This window comes from Cynara cardunculus, assembly GCF_001531365.2.
Source record: "Cynara cardunculus var. scolymus isolate 2C chromosome LG 6, CcrdV1, whole genome shotgun sequence".
NCBI lineage: Eukaryota > Viridiplantae > Streptophyta > Magnoliopsida > Asterales > Asteraceae > Cynara > Cynara cardunculus.
The window spans coordinates 18,476,073-18,485,540 of record NC_037533.1 but is presented as its reverse complement, the minus strand read 5'-3'; positions in this window follow the sequence as shown (position 1 = coordinate 18,485,540).

The window sequence follows — 9,468 nt, the reverse complement described above, 5'->3', positions numbered from 1 at the left end:
GAGAGAGGAGAGTTTTAAAATACCAAAAATATCCTTGCATTAAGATTTTAATTTAAAATTACCAAATTTATAAATTTCCTAATTTATCCATTGATTTGTGGTTAATATTGGTTCTCACAGTTACCACAAACAACTCAGTTCTCCCTTGAATAGACCCCTATATATATATATATATATATATATATATATATATATGAACCATTATGTAAAATGCGAACAAAAATTGACATATATATGAACTTTGACTGCATAGCATTTATGAACACAATATGAACATAATTAGAATAGCTGCTACACGAAAGGAAATAAATAAAAAAAAAGATATGAATACAATATGAACAGCTCGTGAATAATAATTTCTTCATTATGAACACATTCAGAAACGAGACAGTATTGAGATATGTAGCTAGTGTACATATGAATACAATATGGACACTTGTGAACAATAGTATCTCAGAAATATCGTAGAAATAATATGAACACATAACATATATGCTATGAACACGTGGTGCAATTAAAGAAAAAAGCTATCAATACAACATGAATTATAAAAAACACAACACATCATAATGAACATAATTTCGATTAAAACGAATCTAATAAAAATATAAATCTATTACCAAGACATTCGCTTTAGTTAATTTCTTCACTTCCCGAACTCGAACTCCGATTGTCATCATAAACCATTTTAATCTTCTCACTGTTGTCGATTTCTTTTCTATTGCGTTTATCCTTATTAGCTTGATCGATACCAAAAATTTTACTACATTGTTTCCTATGCGAATTAAAAACTCATAAAACAATGAACATGGAAGATGAAGATTAAAATATATATATATATATATATATATATATTATAAATGCATATTTTTTGGGATTTGATGATTTGTAACTCTCCATTAATTGTTTGAGAGTTACATATCAAATCAATTTACTGAAATACCCTTGTAATTAACTTGTGAACATGACATAAACCTACTAGAAGAATGGAATTTGATTGGTTGACATGGTTTGCAAAGTTAACACAAAATTATTGGTTAACATATGATCTTCCCTCTCTCTCTCTCTTTCTCTCTCTCTCTCTCTCTCGCTCTCTCTATATATATATATATATATATATATAGGGGTACAATCAAGGAAGAACTTGATTTTTTGTGATAACTGTGAGATTTAATTTCAAACACACATTATTAATAATTAATGGTTATTATTAAACATATTACTTTTTGTAATTATTCATTAATTTTGGTAATTATTCATTAATTTTCAAATAATTTAAATTTACTAATAATATATAGGGGTAAATTAGTCTTTTTAAAATCTCTCTCCTCTCTCCCCCTCTCTCTCTCATCAAGAATTTCTAACAATAAAACATAAAACAAATATGATACACGCTGTGATACCCAAGAATTTATGACAATAAGACACAAAATCAATTGTGTTATACAGTTTGATACCATTGTGATAACGTTTTGAACATGAGTTGATAATAGATATGATATGAGTTTTAGGCCACACACAACCACAATGTGATACACGACTGTGATACAATTTTGTTGAGATAATTAAGGAAACCAAATTCATGATAATTAAGGAAACCGAATTTGATAACTATTAAATAAGAAAAATATTTAAATTATAATTAATCATTTTACTAAAACGTCATTTACTTGTTAATTAAGGTAATACAATTAATATCATAAAATTATTGGCTCATATTAGACTTCACGGTTACCGAAACTAATTAATTCTCATTTAATTAGACCCATATATATATACATATATATATATATATATAACTATCTTCCTATATATAACTATCTTCCTATATATAACTATCTTTTGTGCTTATTTATTTATTTATATATATAGAGAGAGTTTGTTTCAAATACAACCCGTCGCATTTGTACAACCAATGCAACCCAATAAATTGAGATGTTAGATTGGGTTGTATTGGTTGCACAAATGTCAATGGTTGTATAATAATCAATATATATATATATATATATAAACCCAAAATCGTATACAAATGGAACTCTATAGACCCTACATTATTAAATATTATGTTGATTATTTTATCAACCATTTCATAGTTATATAGGGACAAGTTACGTTAGAAACCTAAAATTGATTAGAAACCCAATAACTATCTACGGTGTGACTTGACATACTCATTAAGAATATGAATGTTGTAAATGATTTATGATGAATATTAATCCTAAAAAGGGACACATATGTGTTGTGACTAGTTCTCGGGATTCTAATCAATTTTGGGTTCCTAACGGAATTTTCCTATAAACCTATATATAAGAAATTAATCTCAAATACTAAATATTGTTAGAAATATGGGTCTGTGGTTATATAATACTTGGATAAGTTTCTAGATTGTGTATTGGAAAACACTTTCCAAATATTGTATTTCGCCCCTTTAATGCCTTAGGTTAATCTAGAATCACATGTTATGTATTTAAATGAGAAATCGATCGACGGTTATGAGCGGTTAAGCAATTATACCGTTAGTGCATAAGATTGAAGAGCAGTTACAACGGAATCAGAGTTCCTATGTCGCAAAGTCCAAATTTATGATTCTATGGTCCAGAGTTAAGGACTTACATATTTTTTCTATGTTTTGACGCTAAGTCTAGATCTTTGGGGACTTAGTCAAATTCCTAAGTCTGGATGCACATTTTAGATCTTTGATCAGAAGGATTAGATCTCCAAATCCACTACCTAGACTTGGTGAAATTTTCACTAAGTTCGATTTTTCATAAATTTCAAGGGGCTTTGCCCCTTGAAACCCTGCTAGGGGCACTACCCCTCGAACCCTGCAAGGGGGCACAGCCCTTTGACCCCCGCCTTATGGCGATCTAAAGTGATAGGGGCAACATTTGTCAGTGTGCACTCCAGTACTCCACGACCTCCTAACTCACTTATGTTTGTCTCATCGCCTTAATCAATCTCAAGTAAATCAAAATTACATCAAATCGATCAGAAAAAAATGGTTGGACATACAAAAAAAATTGATTGCACTATTAACCAACTTTAAAAATGTGTATCATGTAGGACCAAACAAATGGTATCTTAGGAAGAAAAAAAAAAGTGGTTCTACAAATGTCCATGGACAACAAATGGTTTCACAGGTAGCGGTTTTCAGAAAGATTGCATATAAAACGGTTTTTGTCCATCATTTTTAAAATACAGAACTCTTGAGCATATATATAGAAATTTCTCTTTGTCTCAAGAAGAGTACTCTTGAGAATAGTGGATTAATCAAGGTGATAAACAACTGTAAACAACAGTATATGTATCTTTCACAGCTTCATTCTATATATTACAGTAATACATCATGTGGTTATTTGTTTGTAAGAAAGTATATTTCAGGGCTTTTTTGAACAGATTTAGAATTGTCATTTTCAACCTTCAGTCCTTTACCCTTTTAAGGCGCTCTTTAACCGAGTAACATTGTCATTTATATAAAAGGTTACACTACAACAAAATTGGGTTTATAGAACACCATCAATCTCTAAGTGTCCTAATAAAACCGCTTTATAGGACTTAATTTATAAGACCAAAATATAAAGCGTCCTATCTAAATGTGTTGTAATAAGTTTATACGACATTTTTGAGCGTCTTAACAAGTTTTTAAAGACATTTTTAATATAAAGTGTCGCATTAGCAACTTTATAGGATACTTTTGAGAAATTGTCCTATAAATTCAATTTTTTATAGGATACTTATTTTTATAGGACAATTTTTCAAATAGTGTCCTATAAAGTTGATAATGGGACGCTTTATATTAAAAGTGTCCTAAAAAACTTATTACGACATCAAAAAACGTCATATAAACTTAATACAACACCATTAGATAGGACACTTTATTTTTTTAGTCCTATAAACTAAGTCCTATAAAGAGGTCTATTAGGACGCTTACAATTTGGAAGTGTCCTATAAATCCGATTTTGTTGTAATGTTAATAGGACAACTTTCTAGTGTCTAAAAAGATTAATGGCATGGTCTACTTTTTGTGTTATATTAAGTTGTCTAACTTAATTCATTAAGATTATTAGGACGCTTAACTTTATTCTAATAACTTATTAAGACATCTTAGATTTGAGACAGTACTCGTTAAGTACTATATTAAGACGCCCCCAAACGATTGAGCATGTTAAAAGACCAGTTTTGTTATAGCGACACTCTACTCAGTTGTCTGGGACACTGTTCGAAGTAATTAATACCCACCTGTCGTTTCTTAACAAACAAACTGAATGTCTTACGGTTACTTGGAATTCATGGCGAATCTTTTGTGTCATTGTTCAATTATGAATCACGACCACTGCTTTTACTCAATTCCCATATACCTTTTATAGTCGGTCTTTTTTCTTTCTGATTACGTTATTCTATTTCAACACTTGGGGGGGAGATTAACGGCCAGGGATTCTTCAAAACGGAAACATCGTTACTTCAAAGCAGAACCTTTTTCTTTAAACAAGTAAACAAAACACCCTTTCACATTGCTTTTGTCCTTTCCATAATTCACTTGTGATCATTACATAGTTTAATGGGGACATTTTGCTACAAGTCAACAAAGTGTTGAGAAAAAAAGGTTTGCATGGTGTTGGGCATGTTCTTGAAGCTATTTGGTATTTAGGGTTTTCTTTTTGATGAATCTTTTCAACTTGGTTTATTTTATTCGGTTATAAAGTTATATATATAATGTGTGGTAAACATGTTGTTAAACGAGATGTTAGCTGAAAATACAGTTACTGTTTCATAAGCTAGTTGTTAACTAATAAGCTAGTTGATAAAATTGTCGTTTATTATATAAAAATTTTGGTAATACGTTAGACGACACTGGTTATTCAAAATCAAAGAGGATTTCGGCATTCGTGGGATACTTTCAGTCTTTTTTTACGGAAAAAATATCATTTCGTGTTTTACAGTATAAATTGTTCGAAAAGCTAGGATCTTAAGTTACTTTTCGTTAACATAGTGATGGTCTGGTTAATTTTGGAACAAATCAACATTCAAAAGGCGTATCGATCGTCATTAGAGTATAATTTAAGGTATTCATTTTTGAGATAAATAAATAAAATAATCAAAATTGAGTATATATTATTAAGTTCAAGCAATATGTTTGCCTATTTTAAGAAAATGGTATATACATTTTATTTTAAATTAATATAAAATGTGCGTTTTTTATATTAAAAATCAGTTACGGAATATATTTTACTGTTTTTTATTATCTGGAGCAAATTAACTGCATGTGTACATTCTACCTATAGACTCTACGTTTGTGTGGCATCAAGGGCAGACTTACGTATGAAGAGTGGGGAAAGGCCACGGGTTAAAACATAGTTTTTATTAACCTAGTGCCCTAGCCCTATTCGACGATCCCCCAACATCGCACAACAATGTCCGACACCAGTGAGGTTGCCACTGTCGATCACGACTGCCAGTTCACTTGTTTGATTTCTATTCCTGTTTCGAGTTCTACATATGTAAAAATACTGATCTGGATTTCATGCAAAATCCAAGATCAAGCACAAAATTTCCTTGCTTGGCCCCTTGGACCGCCGCCAAGGGCTCTGCCCCTTGGAACCCCAACAGGGGCGTTGCCCCCGGACCCCCACGTAGCCGAGATCAATTTAACTTATCCGAGCGTGCACTCCGCACCTCCAGGCTTGAAATATAGTTAAGTATAATTCCGGCTTGTCTCACAATAACCCTGATCATACTAAATGGCTTGATGACACTAAAATCACCAACACGATTGATTTGTATGGTTTATTAGAATTAGATGGTTTTTTAAATGAAATGTCTCCTTAAACTGTATTAATCATTTATTATGTCGAATCTTTTTTATTATCATAAAAAGTATGTGTTTTAACTCGTGGCCAGTCCCGTTCATTCGCAAAGTCGAGAATCATATAACGTAAAACATGTGCTGTCTTCTTTAAAAAGATAACGTTTTATACAAAATCGAAACATTCAGTATTTTAATAAATAAATTATAACACTTTTAGTACCTAAAGTTTCATATCATTGACCACTTTTCCATGAAAATTTGAGGCAAAAGTTAGTGTTGGTCTTCAAGCAATTGTTTGCCATCGGTTTATAACTTTGAATGATAAGCTGACAACCGTAGATTGCTTAAAGAAATAAAGGGAATGATTAGCAGTGATGGTTTTAATAATCACAAGGGTAGTGTCTGATTGGTTTGAGCTTGTGCTCTAAAGGTCAAAAGTGTCTAGAGATCACAGGTTCACATCCAAGGAGGAATAAAAATCTCGTTATGGTCACCACTATAACAAAATCGGGTTTATAGGACACTCCCAAATTCTAAGCGTCCTAATAGACCTGTTTATAAGACTTAGTTTATAGGACCAAAAAAATAAAGTGTTCTATCTAATGGTATTTTATTAAGTTTATATGACGTTTTTTGATGTCGTAATAAGTTTTAGGACACCTTTAATATAAAACGTCTCATTATCAACTTTATAGGACACTATTTGAAAAAATGTCCTATAAAAACAAGTGTTCTGTAAAAACTTGAGTTTATAGGACAATTTCTCAAAAAGCGTCCTATCAAGTTGCTAATGCGACACTTTGTATTAAAAATGTTCTTAAAAACTTGTTCAGACGCCCAAAAGCATCATATAAACTTATTGCAATGCCTTTAGATATGACGCTTTATATTTTGGTCTTATAAATTAAGTTTTATAAAGAGGTCTATTGGGATACTTAGATATTGGGGGTGTCCTATAAACTCAATTTTGTTATAGTGCATGGATGTTCAAATACAATGACCCGCAAAGTAGGTGGTCGTCTTGGAATTAGTCAGCTCGTATAGTTGGTTGAATATCCAGGTTAATAAAAAAATGATGGTTTTAACTTATTTTTACTATATTTTAAAGAATTTAGCTCAAAGTTTTGAAACTATTATACTTCTTTATTGATGCATAATTCTTTTAAAAAATTCAAGATTATATGTAATTACTGCATATGTAAAAAAATTAAATCTGTTTTTGAAGGGTGTCTCAGGCCATGCCAAAACTAATCTCGACAAATTATGATTATAAAACAAACGCTGATAAATTTAGTGGCTACAATTGTTGTGGACGCCTGAAATCAGATCCATTATAGACGGAAAGAATTTAAATCTGTAATCTTCGTATTTGAACTTTTTAAAATAATTAATAACCTCAATTTAAAAATAATATAAATCATATTAAATATAATTAATTTTTTAGTTAAATAAATTACATAATAACGAGTGGTTTATTATTTTCAATCTGATACCCGTATCGATTTTTTTTCAATATTTATAACAGAGTTTTTGTCTCGTCCTATCCTGTTATGTCATGTCCCATGTACCAAATGCAGCCTTAAAGTTTATCCAGTATATGGAGCAACAAATAATGTATCTAAAATCATATAAAAATGGTTCAATACGCCTAAAAAATCATGAGTATAACGAGTACGGTTAATAAATTATTTACGTCAACGTATTTACTGATTTCGAAAGTGAATGTTTGAAGTTTAAGCAATGAATTGTCTGTCATATTTAGGAAAGAAGACGAGACTTCCAACAATATATTAGATTACAGAAAGAAAACAACCACACAACAACTAAAAAACGAGGGGAGCCGTCAAAAAACTGTATAGATGTGTTTGTATGCTTCAGTATCAATTTTGTCTGCCTTTATGTGGAATTTCTTAGTTTCAGTTCTTGTCCTTACTGGTCTTCCGAAGAAAAACGTTAACTGATTTTAGCATACCTAATCGTCAGTTAAAAGTTGGCCTTTTTATATTACTTTATATTTGGGCAAAAGTTGATTACCGACAACCTTCACCAACCTCACACAGAACTGTCCTCGAAGAACATCAACGTGAAGGGACATTCTTTGGCTCACTCAACGACTGATGCTAGCGGCGGCATCAGTAAATTTGGTAAGACGTGGAATGTTATTTAGTTCATTTAAAATGATTTTTGATTATCTATACTATATTATAAAGTATTTGACAAAAACTCTTAAAAACCATTTTTTATGCATGAAATATTGTTTATTGATGCATATTACTTAAAAATTCAAGATTACAAGTAAATTGTGCGTAAGTACAACTTATTAAAGCTTTATGTTTGAATTCGTGTAACTAACTGCAGATAAAGATAATCAAATACAGAATAAACATCTCATTTATTTAAATATAAAAAATCTAAAATATAATTAGGATAATCAGCGAGTTCTAACAGAATAGTTAATTATTATCTTTGTAAAAAAATATATTATTAAACCAAAAATAGGTTACTTCATTGTTAAATCGAAATTAAATTATAATAAAAAAAATTGAATTAAAGAAATTATATACAAAAATGAAAACTTTTAAATAGTTAATTTGATATTAATGTTGATATACTTTTTTTCAAATTTTTATAAGATCTTCAAATTTGAATTTTATTCAAATATAAAAACATTATTGTTTTCTCAAAAGCACATAAAATCATATTATATTATAACATCGATAGAAACAAAGAATAAAACTAAACATTAAAGTCGAGATGTATATCGTTACATTGCGTGAGTATCATTCTACTCCAATTACAAATACAAAAGCATAAGAACGAACTTATCGATCACCAGTCAACTAGACTAATGCCAGAAATGTATAATTAGTATAGATCAATCAGCCCACTTTATTCAATCTTCAGTTCCAAACTGGATGTCTCGTCTAATCCCTTCAATCGCTCCTATTTGTCCATCCCTAAATCTCCAAGTAAGAAACTGGAGATTTCAGCAATCGTGAAAAATAATTACATTCTCATACATAATCTAACGGACAAATTGCATAAAAAAGTAACGTACTTTAACTTGATTCATATTTTGCATAACGTACTTTCAAAACTTTACATCTTATATAACTTTCATTTTAGTATATAAGATGTAAAGTTTAAACATTTAAGTATCCGGGTAACTGGTTGAAACATTAACCGGTTATCAGGCTAACATAGCGAGTGATATGGTATTCAACTCAGTATTAGTTAATAAAACGGACCCCACCAAATTGATGATTATTTTGAGTCACCAATTCTTTCGAGTATGGAACTAAAACTATCATTAAAAAAAAGGGTTGTGGGTTGATGACGTTGATTACGTCGATTACGTCGTCCACCAAATAGAGGGATCCATCTGTCACCAATACGTGGTGACCGTCACTAAGAAATGGTATTGCGGTCTATAGTTGAAGACGACAGTTTGATGCAACTCGCTGTCACGTTAAATAATCCCAAAATCATAAAATCTGTAGTACTTAAATTAGGTGGGGGATTTTTTAATTTATAATTAAATGTGTGTATATATAAATAATAAATAATAAATAATTAAAAATAATAGATGCGAGTGGAACGGCAGCCTTTTGGTTACTGAGTGTAACTCACACTAACCTACAATTAGGTTTCATTATATACAG